Genomic DNA, 17,850 nt, shown 5'->3' with positions numbered 1-17,850 from the left:
TGGCGATATGCAAATCTGCTCTGACCCTGTGCCCCATGGGAACAGTCCAGTCAGAACTACAAAAGCCATGTCCTTCCCAGAACGGAATCAAGCATCCGAGGACCGGACCGGTTTCGATGTAACACCTCTCATCAGCCCGGCTAGCTTGACTCCAAGTGGTGTGGAGTGCCTGGGACCCACGTCTGAGCATCCCCAGCGCACTTATGGCGGCAATTGCAAACAAAACAGGTGATGGACCGAATGTGGATCAAAGTCACACATTCAACCCAGTCCAAAGATCTGGGCCCAAATCCATCGTTTTTTTGCACTCCACACCACCCTGGGTTAGACAATGGCGATATGCAAATCAGCTCTGACCCTGTGCCCCATGGGAACAGTCCAGTCCGAACTACAAAAGCCATGTCCTCCCCAGAACGGAATCAAGCATCCGAGGACCGGACTGGTTTCGAGGTAACACCTCTCATCAGCCCGGCTAGCTTGACTCCAAGTGGTGTGGAGTGCCTGGGACCCACGTCTGAGCATCCCCAGCGCACTTATGGCGGCAATTGCAAACAAAACAGGTGATGGACCGAATGTGGATCAATGTCACACATTCAACCCAGTCCAAAGATCTGGGCCCAAATCCATCGTTTTTTTGCACTTCACACCACCCTGGGTTAGACAATGGCGATATGCAAATCAGCTCTGACCCTGTGCCCCATGGGAACAGTCCAGTCCGAACTACAAAAGCCATGTCCTTCCCAGAACGGAATCAAGCATCCGAGGACCGGACCGGTTTCGAGGTAACACCTCTCATCAGCCCGGCTAGCTTGACTCCAAGTGGTGTGGAGTGCCTGGGACCCACGTCTGAGCATCCCCAGCGCACTTATGGCGGCAATTGCAAACAAAACAGGAGATGGACCGAATGTGGATCAATGTCACACATTCAACCCAGTCCAAAGATCTGGGCCCAAATCCATCGTTTTTTTGCACTCCACACCACCCTGGGTTAGACAATGGCGATATTCAAATCAGCTCTGACCTTGTGCCCCATGGGAACAGTCCAGTCCGAACTACAAAAGCCATGTCCTGCCCAGAACGGAATCAAGCATCCGAGGACCGGACCGGTTTCGAGGTAACACCTCTCATCAGCCCGGCTAGCTTGACTCCAAGTGGTGTGGAGTGCCTGGGACCCACGTCTGAGCATCCCCAGAGCACTTATGGCGGCAATTGCAAACAAAACAGGTGATGGACCGAATGTGGATCAATGTCACAAATTCAACCCAGTCCAAAGATCTGGGCCCAAATCCATAGTTTTTTTGCACTCCACACCACCCTGGGTTAGACAATGGCGATATGCAAATCAGCTCTGACCCTGTGCCCCATGGGAACAGTCCAGTCCGAACTACAAAAGCCATGTCCTTCCCAGTACGGAATCAAGCATCCGAGGACCGGACCGGTTTCGAGGTAACACCTCTCATCAGCCCGGCTAGCTTGACTCCAAGTGGTGTGGAGTGCCTGGGACCCACGTCTGAGCATCCCCAGCGCACTTATGGCGGCAATTGCAAACAAAACAGGTGATTGACCGAATGTGGATCAATGTCACACATTCAACCCAGTCCAAAGATCTGGGCCCAAATCCATAGTTTTTTTGCACTCCACACCACCCTGGGTTAGACAATGGCGATATGCAAATCAGCTCTGACCCTGTGCCCCATGGGAACAGTCCAGTCCGAACTACAAAAGTCATGTCCTTCCCAGAACGGAATCAAGCATCCGAGGACCGGACCGGTTTCGAGGTAACACCTCTCATCAGCCCGGCTAGCTTGACTCCAAGTGGTGTGGAGTGCCTGGGACCCACGTCTGAGCATCCCCAGCGCACTTATGGCGGCAATTGCAAACAAAACAGGTGATGGACCGAATGTGGATCAATGTCACACATTCAACCCAGTCCAAAGATCTGGGCCCAAATCCATCGTTTTTTTGCACTCCACACCACCCTGGGTTAGACAATGGCGATATGCAAATCAGCTCTGACCCTGTGCCCCATGGGAACAGTCCAGTCCGAACTACAAAAGCCATGTCCTTCCCAGAACGGAATCAAGCATCCGAGGACCGGACCGGTTTCGAGGTAACACCTCTCATCAGCCCGGCTAGCTTGACTCCAAGTGGTGTGGAGTGCCTTGAACCCACGTCTGAGCATCCCCAGCGCACTTATAGCGGCAATTGCAAACAAAACAGGTGATAGACCGAATGTGGATCAATGTCACACATTCAACCCAGTCCAAAGATCTGGGCCCAAATCCATCGTTTTTTTGCACTCCACACCACCCTGGGTTAGACAATGGCGATATGCAAATCAGCTCTGACCCTGTGCCCCATGGGAACAGTCCAGTCCGAACTACAAAAGCCATGTCCTTCCCAGAACGGAATCAAGCATCCGAGGACCGGACCGGTTTCGAGGTAACACCTCTCATCAGCCCGGCTAGCTTGACTCCAAGTGGTGTGGAGTGCCTGGGACCCACGTCTGAGCATCCCCAGCGCACTTATGGCGGCAATTGCAAACAAAACAGGTGATGGACCGAATGTGAATCAATGTCACACATTCAACCCAGTCCAAAGATCTGGGCCCAAATCCATCGTTTTTTTGCACTCCACACCACCCTGGGTTAGACAATGGCGATATGCAAATCAGCTCTGACCCTGTGCCCCATGGGAACAGTCCAGTCCGAACTACAAAAGCCATGTCCTTCCCAGAACGGAATCAAGCATCCGAGGACCGGACTGGTTTCGAGGTAACACCTCTCATCAGCCCGGCTAGCTTGACTCCAAGTGGTGTGGAGTGCCTGGGACCCACGTCTGAGCATCCCCAGCGCACTTATGGCGGCAATTGCAAACAAAACAGGTGATGGACCGAATGTGGATCAATGTCACACATTCAACCCAGTCCAAAGATCTGGGCCCAAATCCATCGTTTTTTTGCACTCCACACCACCCTGGGTTAGACAATGGCGATATGCAAATCAGCTCTGACCCTGTGCACCATGGGAACAGTCCAGTCCGAACTACAAAAGCCATGTCCTTCCCAGAACGGAATCAAGCATCCGAGGACCGGACCGGTTTCGAGGTAACACCTCTCATCAGCCCGGCTAGCTTGACTCCAAGTGGTGTGGAGTGCCTGGGACCCACGTCTGAGCATCCCCAGCGCACTTATGGCGGCAATTGCAAACAAAACAGGTGATGGACCGAATGTGAATCAATGTCACACATTCAACCCAGTCCAAAGATCTGGGCCCAAATCCATCGTTTTTTTGCACTCCACACCACCCTGGGTTAGACAATGGCGATATGCAAATCAGCTCTGACCCTGTGCCCCATGGGAACAGTCCAGTCCGAACTACAAAAGCCATGTCCTTCCCAGAACGGAATCAAGCATCCGAGGACCGGACTGGTTTCGAGGTAACACCTCTCATCAGCCCGGCTAGCTTGACTCAAAGTGGTGTGGAGTGCCTGGGACCCACGTCTGAGCATCCCCAGCGCACTTATGGCGGCAATTGCAAACAAAACAGGTGATGGACCGAATGTGGATCAATGTCACACATTCAACCCAGTCCAAAAATCTGGGCCCAAATCCATCGTTTTTTTGCACTCCACACCACCCTGGGTTAGACAATGGCGATATGCAAATCAGCTCTGACCCTGTGCCCCATGGGAACAGTCCAGTCCGAACTACAAAAGCCATGTCCTTCCCAGAACGGAATCAAGCATCCGAGGACCGGACCGGTTTCGAGGTAACACCTCTCATCAGCCCGGCTAGCTGGACTCCAAGTGGTGTGGAGTGCCTGGGACCCACGTCTCAGCATCCCCAGCGCACTTATGGCGGCAATTGCAAACAAAACAGGTGATGGACCGAATGTGGATCAATGTCACACATTCAATCCAGTCCAAAGATCTGGGCCCAAATCCATCGTTTTTTTGCACTCCACACCACCCTGGGTTAGACAATGGCGATATGCAAATCAGCTCTGACCCTGTGCCCCATGGGAACAGTCCAGTCCGAACTACAAAAGCTATGTCCTTCCCAGAACGGAATCAAGCATCCGAGGACCGGACCGGTTTCGAGGTAACACCTCTCTTCAGCCCGGCTAGCTTGACTCCAAGTGGTGTGGAGTGCCTGGGACCCACGTCTGAGCATCCCCAGCGCACTTATGGCGGCAATTGCAAACAAAACAGGTGATGGACCGAATGTGGATCAATGTCACACATTCAACCCAGTCCAAAGATCTGGGCCCAAATCCATCGTTTTTTTTCACTCCACACCACCCTGGGTTAGACAATGGCGATATGCAAATCAGCTCTGACCCTGTGCCCCATGGGAACAGTCCAGTCCGAACTACAAAAGCCATGTCCTTCCCAGAACGGAATCAAGCATCCGAGGACTGGACCGGTTTCGAGGTAACACCTCTCATCAGCCCGGCTAGCTTGACTCCAAGTGGTGTGGAGTGCCTGGGACCCACGTCTGAGCATCCCCAGCGCACTTATGGCGGCAATTGCAAACAAAACAGGTGATGGACCGAATGTGGATCAATGTCACACATTCAACCCAGTCCAAAGATCTGGGCCCAAATCCATCATTTTTTTGCACTCCACACCACCCTGGGTTTGACAATGGCGATATGCAAATCAGCTCTGACCCTGTGCCCCATGGGAACAGTCCAGTCCGAACTACAAAAGTCATGTCCTTCCCAGAACGGAATCAAGCATCCGAGGACCGGACCGGTTTCGAGGTAACACCTCTCATCAGCCCGGCTAGCTTGACTCCAAGTGGTGTGGAGTGCCTGGGACCCACGTCTGAGCATCCCCAGCGCACTTATGGCGGCAATTGCAAACAAAACAGGTGATGGACCGAATGTGGATCAATGTCACACATTCAACCCAGTCCAAAGATCTGGGCCCAAATCCATCATTTTTTTGCACTCCACACCACCCTGGGTTAGACAATGGCGATATGCAAATCAGCTCTGACCCTGTGCCCCATGGGAACAGTCCAGTCCGAACTACAAAAGCCATGTCCTTCCCAGAACGGAATCAAGCATCCGAGGACTGGACCGGTTTCGAGGTAACACCTCTCATCAGCCCGGCTAGCTTGACTCCAAGTGGTGTGGAGTGCCTGGGACCCACGTCTGAGCATCCCCAGCGCACTTATGGCGGCAATTGCAAACAAAACAGGTGATGGACCGAATGTGGATCAATGTCACACATTCAACCCAGTCCAAAGATCTGGGCCCAAATCCATCGTTTTTTTGCACTCCACACCACCCTGGGTTTGACAATGGCGATATGCAAATCAGCTCTGACCCTGTGCCCCATGGGAACAGTCCAGTCCGAACTACAAAAGTCATGTCCTTCCCAGAACGGAATCAAGCATCCGAGGACCGGACCGGTTTCGAGGTAACACCTCTCATCAGCCCGGCTAGCTTGACTCCAAGTGGTGTGGAGTGCCTGGGACCCACGTCTGAGCATCCCCAGCGCACTTATGGCGGCAATTGCAAACAAAACAGGTGATGGACCGAATGTGGGTCAATGTCACACATTCAACCCAGTCCAAAGATCTGGGCCCAAATCCATAGTTTTTTTTGCACTACACACCACCCTGGGTTAGACAATGGCGATATGCAAATCAGCTCTGACCCTGTGCCCCATGGGAACAGTCCAGTCCGAACTACAAAAGCCATGTCCTTCCCAGAACGGAATCAAGCATCCGAGGACCGGACCGGTTTCGAGGTAACACCTCTCATCTGCCCGGCTAGCTTGACTCCAAGTGGTGTGGAGTGCCTGGGACCCACGTCTGAGCATCCCCAGCGCACTTATGGCGGCAATTGCAAACAAAACAGGTGATGGACCGAATGTGGATCAATGTCACACATTCAACCCAGTCCAAAAATTTGGGCCCAAATCCATCGTTTTTTTGCACTCCACACCACCCTGGGTTAGACAATGGAGTCAAGCTAGCCGGGCTGATGAGAGGTGTTACCTCGAAACCGGTCTGGTCCTCGGATGCTTGATTCCGGTCTGGGAAAGATATGGCTGTGTAGTTCGGACTGGACTGTTCCCATGGGGCACAGTGTCAGAGCTGATTTGCATAAAGCCATTATCTAACCCAGGGTGGTGTGGAGTGCAAAAAACGATGGATTCAGGCCCAGATCATTGTACTGGGGTGAATGTAAGACATTGACCTACATTCTGTCCATCACCTTGTTTTTTGTAATTTTCTCCCTCAGTGTACTGGGGTAGCCCAGCCGTGGGTCCCAGAGCCTCCACACCACTGGAGTCAAGCTAGCCGGGCTGATGAGAGGTGTTACCTCGAAACCGGTCTGGTCCTCGGATGCTTGATTCCAGTCTGGGAAAGATATGGCTGTGTAGTTCGGACTGGACTGTTCCCATGGGGCACAGGGTCAGAGCTGATTTGCATAAAGCCATTATCTAACCCAGGGTGGTGTGGAGTGCAAAAAACGATGGATTCAGGCCCAGATCATTGTACTGGGGTGAATGTAAGACATTGATCTACATTCTGTCCATCACCTTGTTTTTTTGTAATTTTCTCCCTCAGTGTACTGGGGTAGCCCAGCCGTGGGTCCCAGAGCCTCCACACCACTGGAGTCAAGCTAGCCGGGCTGATGAGAGGTGTTACCTCGAAACCGGTCCGGTCCTCGGATGCTTGATTCCGGTCTGGGAAAGATATGGCTGTGTAGTTCGGACTGGACTGTTCCCATGGGGCACAGGGTCAGAGCTGATTTGCATAAAGCCATTATCTAACCCAGGGTGGTGTGGAGTGCAAAAAACGATGGATTCAGACCCAGATCATTGTACTGGGGTGAATGTAAGACATTGATCTACATTCTGTCCATCACCTTGTTTTTTGTAATTTTCTCCCTCAGTGTACTGGGGTAGCCCAGCCGTGGGTCCCAGAGCCTCCACACCACTGGAGTCAAGCTAGCCGGGCTGATGAGAGGTGTTACCTCGAAACCGGTCCGGTCCTCGGATGCTTGATTCCGGTCTGGGAAAGATATGGCTGTGTAGTTCGGACTGGACTGTTCCCATGGGGCACAGGGTCAGAGCTGATTTGCATAAAGCCATTATATAACCCAGGGTGGTGTGGAGTGCAAAAAACGATGGATTCAGGCCCAGATCATTGTACTGGGGTGAATGTAAGACATTGATCTACATTCTGTCCATCACCTTGTTTTTGTAATTTTCTCCCTCAGTGAACTGGGGTAGCCCAGCCGTGGGTCCCAGAGCCTCCACACCACTGGAGTCAAGCTAGCCGGGCTGATGAGAGGTGTTACCTCGAAACCGGTCCGGTCCTCGGATGCTTGAATCCGGTCTGGGAAAGATATGGCTGTGTAGTTCGGACTGGACTGTTCCCATGGGGCACAGGGTCAGAGCTGATTTGCATAAAGCCATTATCTAACCCAGGGTGGTGTGGAGTGCAAAAAACTATGGATTCAGGCCCAGATCATTGTACTTGGGTGAATGTAAGACATTGATCTACATTCTGTCCATCACCTTGTTTTTTGTAATATCCTGTGAAAGGGAGCATAGGAATGGGCACTGCAAGTGCTGTGATGGACTCCTACTGAAAAAGTGAACTGTGGACCCTTCTGGCTTACATGTGCTCTTGGCCGCCTGAGCGAGGGGACTGGTGACCGGAGGCGAGGCTTCGAGCGGTGAGTGATGGCCACTGATGTGGTGTCCAAGACTGTTGGGAGTATAACAGAGTCTGCTGGTGAACAGTGCAGCAAACGACTCTGGAAACCTGTGAGCAAAGCGCCCATACTGGAATGGGCTCGTGAGGTGCAGCGGGTGCCCACTGGACACGACCCCTGCTGCAGCCTGGAGACATGGAGACTACTTTGAGCGCACCATCTTCCCCGACAGTCTTTCCACACCCCACTGGTGTGCTAGCAGGGATAGAGTACCCAGCGGCTAACCAGAGATTTTTTAAGGCATGGGCAAAGTGGGCTCTGGCCCAGGACCCCTGTCTTCCATAGGGCCCCCGATAGAGCCAGCTATGTTCTGCAGACAGTCTAACCGTGATGACCTTGAATACGTTTTAAACAGATTGTTGTAAATAGTGCTTTTCTATCATTTATTTTTAATGGGTGAGTGTCTATTATAGACATTTTGCAGACAAAATGTGTTCATGTTTAATGCAACATCCATATAAAAAGTTTCTTTAAATCAAAACAGGACCTCACATATGAAGAATAGGAGGGTGTCATGGAGATTACTTGCAGTAAAAGTAGTGACCTCCTGCTGTGTTAGAACACTGAAAGCACACATCACTATCCCTGAATATCAGATGTACACACATTCAGAATTTGACCAAAGAGATCAAAAAAGAGCTGAAACCGGATCATAACATCAAAGCTGTTCCGAACAGTCGACTCCAAAATACAGTTAGCCCAGGTCCATAAAATCCTTAAAACGTCCAAGCGGCTGGCGATGAAACCTACACCCACATGCATCATTGTTACATTTTGCGATTTCTTAATTGCGAAAATTAAAAACTCGCAATATTTTTTGCGATTCCTTAATTTTCCTTAATTGCGATTCACAATTTGCGAATCGCAATTAAGGAATCCCTTCCCATTGATTCCTATGGACCTAGAGGCCCATAGGAATGAATGAGAAGCCATTCTCATTTTGCGATTCGCAATTAAGGAATCGCAAAATGAGAATGCTATTTCAAGGGTGCAGGGGGGGTCCCAAGGACCCCCCCTGCACCCCAGAAATTTAACTTTAAGAACATTTTTCACACACACATGCCCCAAGGGCATGTGTGTGTGTACAATGAAACTTTCAAAAATGCACTTTTGTGCATTTTTGAAAGTTTTAGAAATTACCATGAAGTTCAACTTCATGGTAATTTACCTCTTCCTATTTGCGAATTCGCCCCAAAAAAATATTCATGCATTGCATTTAAGAAATCACAAATTGCGATTTCTTAAATGCAATCGCAATTTAAGAAATCGCAACATACTTGCGATTCCTTAACCCCTTCGATGCTCATGACGGAACGGTTCCGTCATGAGCATCGGTTGAGCTGTGCTCATGACGGAACCGTTCCGTTATGTCCACACCCGTTTTCGTTAGGGCTCAGCACCGGCGGTAAATCTTACCCGCACGGATGTAGTTAAATTGTGAAAAAATAAAAAAACATGATGCATCCCAAAAAAGGAAATTGCATTCGCAAATGGCCGAATTTTGCGATTAGCACCGTTTGCGAATGCAATTTACCTTGATGCATGTGGGCATATGGGTGATCCCTGCTCCCAAATAACCTGCCACCAACTCGTGACTGGAGTTGTGAAAGTAGGCCACTAGCAAGCATGGCACTGATCGATTGGGGAGATCTATGAACACTAAACACTTCCAGGAAGTGACAGGACGGAAGCGGCAGAGCATCCATCTTGGGCGGTAGCGGTGTGAAGCTTTCAGGGAAGATTGGAGCCGCGTTGCAACACGGCAGATATCTTTTGTGTCTTGCCTTCGCAGGTATCCTTCTGACACCCACCCATGGTGACTGCAAGAGGTTAGGGGGTAGCAACAACGTTAAAGGGCATCTTTTGTAGCACATCTGAGTGGGGTAGGGAAATTCTTCTGAATGAAGAGAGTTGATGAACCTGTTCTGTTGCATTGTTTTACTTCGATATCACATAACGCTCTGCCAGGAGACAAAGGCACATAATTTAATAAAATTAGGGAAGTAAGATGTGAGTTCAGGACTCACCGGATGTCTACTTCATGACTGGCAATAAGCAGAAACAAACATTGGTAATGCATTGATTTCACCTATGAAATGAATAAAGAGTTGTTTCCATCAAAATTGATACTTGTACTTGTATAGCGCACTACTCACCCGCAAGGGTCTCAAGGCGCTTGTACGAATACCGCTGTGGTATCAATCATCATCCGGAAGAAGGAAAGCGCTCCATGCCGGATAACAAAGGAGTGGAGAGGATGTGGTGCAGTGGTCAGAGCTGCTGACTCGAGAGCTGGGGATCCCCGTTCGAGACTCAGCGCCGCCGCGCAACATCCTGGATTCTATGCAAATCACTTAATCTCTCTGGGTGATAAATTGTTATATAAATATGCTGCAAGAGTAAAAGGTAAAATTCTATGAAAATATAGGGGGTGATTACGATGACCGCCATTGGACCCATGATGATATCCACCCGCCATATTACCATGGCAGGTGGATACTTGGCGGTCGGAAAGACCAACCGCCACACATCCGATGGGCTCCTTCAGCCCTCTGGTGCATCGTAGAGGAATCATATACCTACAACAGTGGCGGTGCCTGGCAGGCACCTCAGTAGAGATTTTGATGTCCCTTTCTGCCCGCCTTTTCATGGCGGGTTAACCCGCCATTAAAAGGCAGGCGGAAAGGGTTAACCAGCCTTGTAAGGTAGGCAGAAAGGGACTTTGGGGCCCGTAGTGGGCTCCCTGGCCCTGAGCTGTTGGTTTTCGGGAGCACCAATGGTGCCCCCTCCATATCCCTGCACCAAGTGGCAGGCACTGCATGGTGCCTGCCACGTAGTGCAGGGGTACATCAGGTGTCCCCTTTTTGCATTGTGGCTGGTGCTGCAGCCAGCAGCACCCGCCGCAATGCAAAAGATAGGCATTGCGACCGCCGTGGTGGTGGTCGCATCATAAAGCCTGTGTCACAACCGCCGACAACCTGTCGGGCTGTCCCGTTTCTGATAGGGTGTCCGCCTGCCATCCTAATCAGCCTCATAGTTCCACCAAAGTGGATGTTAACAGTATTTTCGGTGTCAAGAAACTGATAAGAGAAGCAGATGAGGAACAAGCATTGGTAAATGCAGGAAAATATGCCACACCCTCTAGAATTGGAGGAAAAGTAAGTAGCAGTCACAGTAACCAATGAGAAGCCAGGAAAGAGAGGAGGTGGGATGTAAATCCCTTTTAAGTTTATATTAAAAAGAATAGATTTCTCAAGCACAGTGCAAGTGCTGCGAAAGCAAAACATAAAAATGAAATTTGGCCTTGAGAAACTGTTTTGTGTGTTTAGCTGGGGTTAATTTAGTTTAATTTGGGGTAACACACACCAGGTAAATTGGGGTGGTGGGTGGGGTAGGGAGTAAGGGACTGAATGTTTTTCAAGCATTGGATGTGATAAGGTCTATTTTGAGGCATCCGGGTGGGGGGGCTGTGCTCTTGTTGCTATTTGTGGATGACCATATCAGGACAAGGGGGAGGGGGGCTAGAAATACTAGACATGAAGACTAGTCTTTGACCAACTGAGACGATAAAGGTATTGATGTATTTTTGTGGTACATTAATGGTCTGTAAAGAAAAATAAAGAGGAATATACACACCAATACATCTAACGGCATTCACCGGATCTGGGGCTCCCGCAGGAGACCCATCTTATGGAAGAAAATTGTTGAGATGAGGGTATCTGTCAGTAGGACATGGGTGTTCCTCTTACACATCCAGGGGAGTTGCAATATTAAAAAGAAAGGTTTTCCGTATAGAGATAATGCAGATTATGGGTGAACTCTTGGGTTGCTATGTAGTACCACTGCAGTTTACCTTCCACCCACACTACAGCCTGGAGGACTGGAGGAACTAGGGGTGCTTCTTCCTACATTACCAGATGGGAAACTAATTATGGAAGAAGACTTTAATCTGGAAATGGATGAGGCACTGGATGGACAACATCAGAGAGTGAAGGGTCTACTTACATACTTTTGATCATTCACTGAGACTTGTGGTTTGGTGGATATCTGGAGAAAGCATAATCCAGGGATATCTTGTTACAGTTCAACCTTTCTGCAAGATCATCCCAAACATTTTGCCTTCACCCTCCTGTTTTCGGAACCCGTTTTTGTTGGCTATTAGGACTCTTTACCAATTATTATCAGTACTAAAGTGCTTGTGCTCTCTCCTCAAAACATGGTAGAATTGGCTTTCACCCATTTTGTACATTTGCTTTACCTATACGTCCATAGTAAAGTGGCACTACCTTTTCCCAGGACCTGTAAATGAAATGTTACTAATGCCACCCACTCAAGCAGCCCTTCAAACATGTCTCATGACTGCAATTGCAGCCTATGTCTGCAGTTTTAAACTGCCACTTTGATGTGGCAAAAGAAACCTTTTGCTAGGCTCAAACATTCTTTTTAGTACATATGTAACCCCTACGCTAGGCCCTGGACAGCTCAAAGGGCAGAGTGGAGTGTATTTAAAAAGTTGGACATGGGGGCGTGGCCAAGTAAGAAGGCAGAGCAGTCGTGAACCTGCTCAGCTCCGCACCCGCCCGATCGATCGATGGCCCTACCTTATGTCTAGGGACGTCGCTGCTGGCCTCCTAGGTGTCCGTTGCCTCCTGGGTGCTGTCTGGCCAGCGGGCGATGTTAGTGGAGCTGGGAGACAGGTGTAACGGGTGACTGTGTGGCGAGCCGGAGGAGGTCGTGGGCCCCGGGAACCATTTTGTGGCTGCCTGTGCCGGGAGTACCGCACAAGGATCAGAGCACCGGATCGATTCGAGGGGCCTCGGGTGAAATCGAGGAGGGCCCCTCTCTGCATGGTTGGGAGCTGCCGATATAGAATGGCGCAGACGGCAGATTCCGATCCGGTAATGGTGCTGCGTATACTGTGACGTGCTACAGCAGCTCTGGTGGGGCGAGACAGCAGCGGGGGACATTTCATTGGCCCTTGGGCTGGTGGGGTTGTGGGCCAGCACTCTCCCCTTCTTTCGCAGGTGGCGCAGCATTGTGCCTCTCCCCGCATGCTAGTGATGTCTCGCTCCCGTGCCTGACTTCAAGATGGCGGCAATTGTGGTCCTGATGTTGGCGGGGGCAGTTTGGGGAGCATAGCATAAATGAAGCTGCACCTGCAATAGCGTAGTGAAGAGCCAAGATAGCGAGCATTATCAAGGATTTTGCATGTTGGTCTGAAGTGAATCCCAGGCAGCAGAGGAGGTTCCAGTGAGGCTCGTCTTCTTTGTGGGGGTCCCCCGCATGATACTTGCTTTGGGGAGTCCGGGGAGGCATTCCATACCTTGAACATTGAGAGCACCCCACGTGGGACGGTCTGAGAAGCGTCTTGTACTTTGTTAGGGTTGGACACCTACCGGGCGCCGCACAAGTCAGAGGATGGGACCCTATGCCTCCTAAGAAGCACTCCAACAAAGTCTCTCAATACTTTAAGGCCTCTGAGAAGTCAAATTCCCTGGGGGACACCACACACTTGCCTGAAATGTCGCTTACACGTGAAGACCTGGTGGCTACCCTCCGAGACTTTAAAGTGGAGCTCTGTCGAGAATTTAAACAGGACTTGCGAACCTCTGTGAACCAATTGAAGGCCGACCTCACGGAAAAGCTCACTACTCTTCTGCAGGATGTGGATGCAGTGGGATCCCGAATCCTCGAGGTGGAGGGGCAAAAACACAGAGTATGGCGGCGACCCAGGCCACAATGCAGGATGAACAGCAGACCCTTCACGCTCAGCTCCAGCAAGCTTTACTCAAGGTAGAGGATTTGGAGAACAGGACCCTGAGGGAAAATATACGGATCGGGAATCTGGAGGAGATTTTAGACGATTTATACAGATCCCCGGTCCAAAATAATTAATTGCTACCCAACTTAATTAATAAACATTCTTACACTAGGTCTTATTTTGATTTCATATTATCAAAAGTTTTTATAATATGTAATATGTCATCATTTCACATTATTACATAGACAAATACAAACATGTATATATACAGACACTATACTGTATCAACATTTGACTTAGACATGTTAACATTTACCAAATTGTATACATTTTTAGATGATTTATACAGATCCCCGGTTCCAAAATAATTAATCGCAACCCAACTTAATTAATAAACATTCTTACACTAGGTCTCCTTTTGATTTCATATTATTGAAAGTTTTTATAATATGTAATCATTTCACATTATTACATAGACAAATACAAACATGTATATATACAAACACTACACTGTATCTACATTTGACTTAGACATGTGAACATTTACCAAATTTTACCAAAACAAAAATGTAAAGTGTATAACATAGTTCACCGTAACACTGTGGACTCAAGACGAATTGTCAATTCTATCAATAACTAACAACATATAACGACATGACTAACATGAACAAACTTTTCATAACCAGTGTGACATGTGATAGTACATAACACATATGTGATTTATCCTAACAAGTATTGCTCTTACGCTTTACTTCAGAGTTTTACAAATGGTAAAGTTGCCTTTGTGAGGTGTTGTGTGTCCTATTCTTATTTAGTAGTGGGACCAATTAACGTTTAAGTCCTCTCACGTTTTCATGTACTTATGTTATTTTGAGGTGCTGGTGGGGTCAGAGTTTTCAGTGGTTAATTTCTAGTGGCTTGTGTGCACTTGTGAATTGTTCAACTGGGCTCTTGACCTTTAACTATAGTCACCAACGCGTTTTGACCTAGAGGTATGGACCTTAGCAGTGTTTTGGTGCAAGGTCTTTTTCAGGGCCAAATGATCCTTATGTGGACAAGTGTTTTCTTGGGGATGTTGACACGCACATTAAAAGACGAAAATGCTTCAGAGGATTGTTTTGGTGACAAAAGGTTCCCAAAGGCAATCCTGCTTCAACGCAGGCACCCTTGCACCATGGTGCAAGGTTGCCTGTGTTGGAACTAGGCAGCCAAAAGGGCACCAGCAAAAAGGAAAGGACAGAAATGTGTTGCATTATGTTACATTTGGTGCATTTTTCCCTAGCACACAGCGCAGCCCTTTAGTGCCTGCAGCCTGTCACTGGGTCACATGACTGGGTGTAGTTGGTAGTTGGACTTTGTGTATTCCTTCTAGTCAGCCAGACAAAATAGAGAGCTTAGTGTGTCTGGATGGGCCATCACTGGCAGGAACGGAGGGCAGAGCTGACTCAGCGCTACTTACACTTAAATAGGCTGTGCTCTGCGTCTACAAAAAGGGCAGCATACCCCCTAAAGTTAGTTAGGTGCAAGGCAGGGGAGGCAGGAAACCTGTGCACTTCAAAGGGACACCTCTAGAAGCTTCTTCCACTTCAAAAGGAGGCACCTGGTATAAATATTTGACCTCAGACCCCAACTCTTTAGTACACTTCCGGACCTGTGAAGACTTTGCCAGGAAGAAAGATAGCTGTGCTGACGAAAGGACTGCCACTCTGCAGGACTGCGGAACTGCTGAACTACTGCCTCACTGGATTACTGCCTTTCTGGACTGCTGCCTTGCTGGATTGCTACATTGTTGCCCTCCTGCCTGAGTCAGAGGGATTTGGACCTGTACCTGAACCCAGGATTCCCAGAGTGACTCCAAGGGGGATTCTGCTGGCCTCCTGTTCAGACTCACAGAGACATAACAGTATCCCAACCACATGAACCAGCGGCCAGATCCAGCTGGAGTAAGCCCCTGACCCCCAAGTGATGCCCCTCATGTCCTGGGCCTTTGGTGTGGCCTCAGTGGAGCTGAATTGAAGTTTGTGGGCCCATTGGTGCAAAACCTTGTCGCTCGCACTGCCTGTCAACAAGAAGTTCCATCAGCCTGACCCATCACGCTACATCATCGACTGCTTGGAGGGAGCGGCACCGCTGAGCTCCAGCCCGACCATCCACAATGACAACAGAGACTTCACACTACAGCGACGACCATCCGTGATGCCCAGCCTACTCGTCATTCTACAACAATGTCTGCTTGTTATGCATCCCTGCTCCTCATGTCCCCCTCCACCGCAAATGGGACTCTTTATGCGGAACTGAGAAGGTAACTTTAAAGCAGAACTAACCTGGTCCTTGCATCCGACCCACACTCCCTTGAGGTTGGCCTGAGCTTATGGCTTGCTCCCAGTCTCGCGTGACCCGATATCAGCAAGTGGCGATTTGGGCTTTTTGGTGCTATTTTCACTTAAATATTTGCAATTACAATCTCCATTTATACTGATTGGATTTTTGTCACTTTGGTCTTGATTTATTTATTGCATTTTACTATATTATTCAAGATTGGTGTGGGAATTTTCTTGAATTGTGTTTTCTCTTTATTACTGTTTGAAGTGCTGCATAAATACTTTACACATTGCCTGTAAGCTAAGACTGACTGCTTTGTGCCAAGCTACAAGAGGGTTCCGCACGGGTTAATATGGGGTTTGCCTGTGCCTCACCCTGACAAGAATTGTGGTTGCTGCTTTAACCCCTCAACAAGTAACTTCATTTCTCACATATCAAAATTCTATTTCCACTCAGCATTTCATAACAGCTACTCCAGGTCGGATCATTTGTTCACACAAGGGACACATATGCATAGAATTTCAGATGGCAGATACATTACGAGAAGAATCTCCAATTATTCGCCACTTGTGGTGAGCTGGGTGAGTGGTGAAGAAAGGACTTCCGGGGGTGGAGATGTTATGCCCAGCTAATTAAAAAGAGCAGGATCACAGAGAAGTTGAGAAATGCCACAGATCAATATTTTATCATAAATTACACCCCTGTAAAATCTGGTGTTGATTCTTGGGAGTCATGCAAAAAAGTACTCCGGGGACAAGTGATCTCACTAACATAAGCCCAAAAAGCAAAGTGGTGGGTGAAATTAGACTGGTAGAAAAATAATTAACTGAATTAGAGTACCAACATTTACAAAAAACCTGGATGAAGTGTTCCACCAAATAGAACTCAAACAACAGGAATACCAAGAGCAAACATTCGATGTGGCCTGCTACTACAACTTAGCAGCTCAGAGGAGGCTATATGACATGGCCAATAAGGCGAATACATGACTAGACTGCAGTTGCAGCTGCTGCCTGGAAGCAGCAGTGGGATGGGTGGGGGGAATCTTTTAAGAAAATCACTTAAATCACAGCCGGCCGGCGCCTCTCCTGCATTCTCATCCTGGCTACTTGTGAGTAACAGGAAGCACCAGGGCTCCCACGCTGCTCGTATGGGTACCCACAAATTCAGAGATATGCAAACAACTACTGCTTCTAAAATTCAAATCTTGTTCCCATTTCAGAAATAGATAGGTTTCCTTGGTACTTATTCTTCACTCTTTACATTTTACCAAATGAATTGCAGGATACCTGTTACACAATGGAAAACCATTGCAAGGTGCAGGTCAGTTATTGGCTCTGAGTACCTCGGGTTCTTGGTAAACCTAGAAGCCTTATATATCCCCGCCACCTGTAACGTTATATTGCTTTAAAGAATCTGCCATACTTACAATAAGTTACAGGTGAAAATGTAGACACAAATGGCTGTTTTTCTAAAACTCAATTTCAGTATTTTATCATTTCAACTGTTACTTTCTATAGGAAAGCCTTGAAGGATCTACACAAATGACCCCTTGCTGAATTCAGAGTTCTGCTTACTTCTCACAAATGTAAGCTTTCCAGGATCCATCTTAGGTTTTACACCCATTTCTGCCGCTAACTGGAAGGAGCTTGAAAGCACCAAAAGTAGGATAAATAGAGTAAGTTTCAGTAAAATGTCAAAACTGTGTAGAAAATGTTGGTTTTCTGGCAAAGGTCTGCCTATTCCTGAAAGCTGGAAAGATGGTGATTTTAGCACAGTAATCCTTTAATTTATACTATTTGCAGGGAAAAGAACAGATGCTTTCTTCGGCAGCACTTTTTTTCCCTATTTTTCCCAAAGAAAACACAATTTTGCTTAATTTTAGCTATATGTTTACTCCCCTTCAGGAGACTCCACAAACCGTGGGTACCTTTACGATTCTCAGGATGTTGGAAAAAAGTACGCAAATTTGGCGTGGATACCTTATGTGGACAAAAAGAAATGGGGGCCTAAGTGCGACCT

Source organism: Lissotriton vulgaris, chromosome 6, assembly GCF_964263255.1.
Source record: "Lissotriton vulgaris chromosome 6, aLisVul1.2, whole genome shotgun sequence".
Taxonomy (NCBI): Eukaryota; Metazoa; Chordata; class Amphibia; order Caudata; family Salamandridae; genus Lissotriton; species Lissotriton vulgaris.
The sequence above is the reverse complement of the archived record's forward strand: the minus strand, read 5'-3'. Positions refer to the sequence as shown.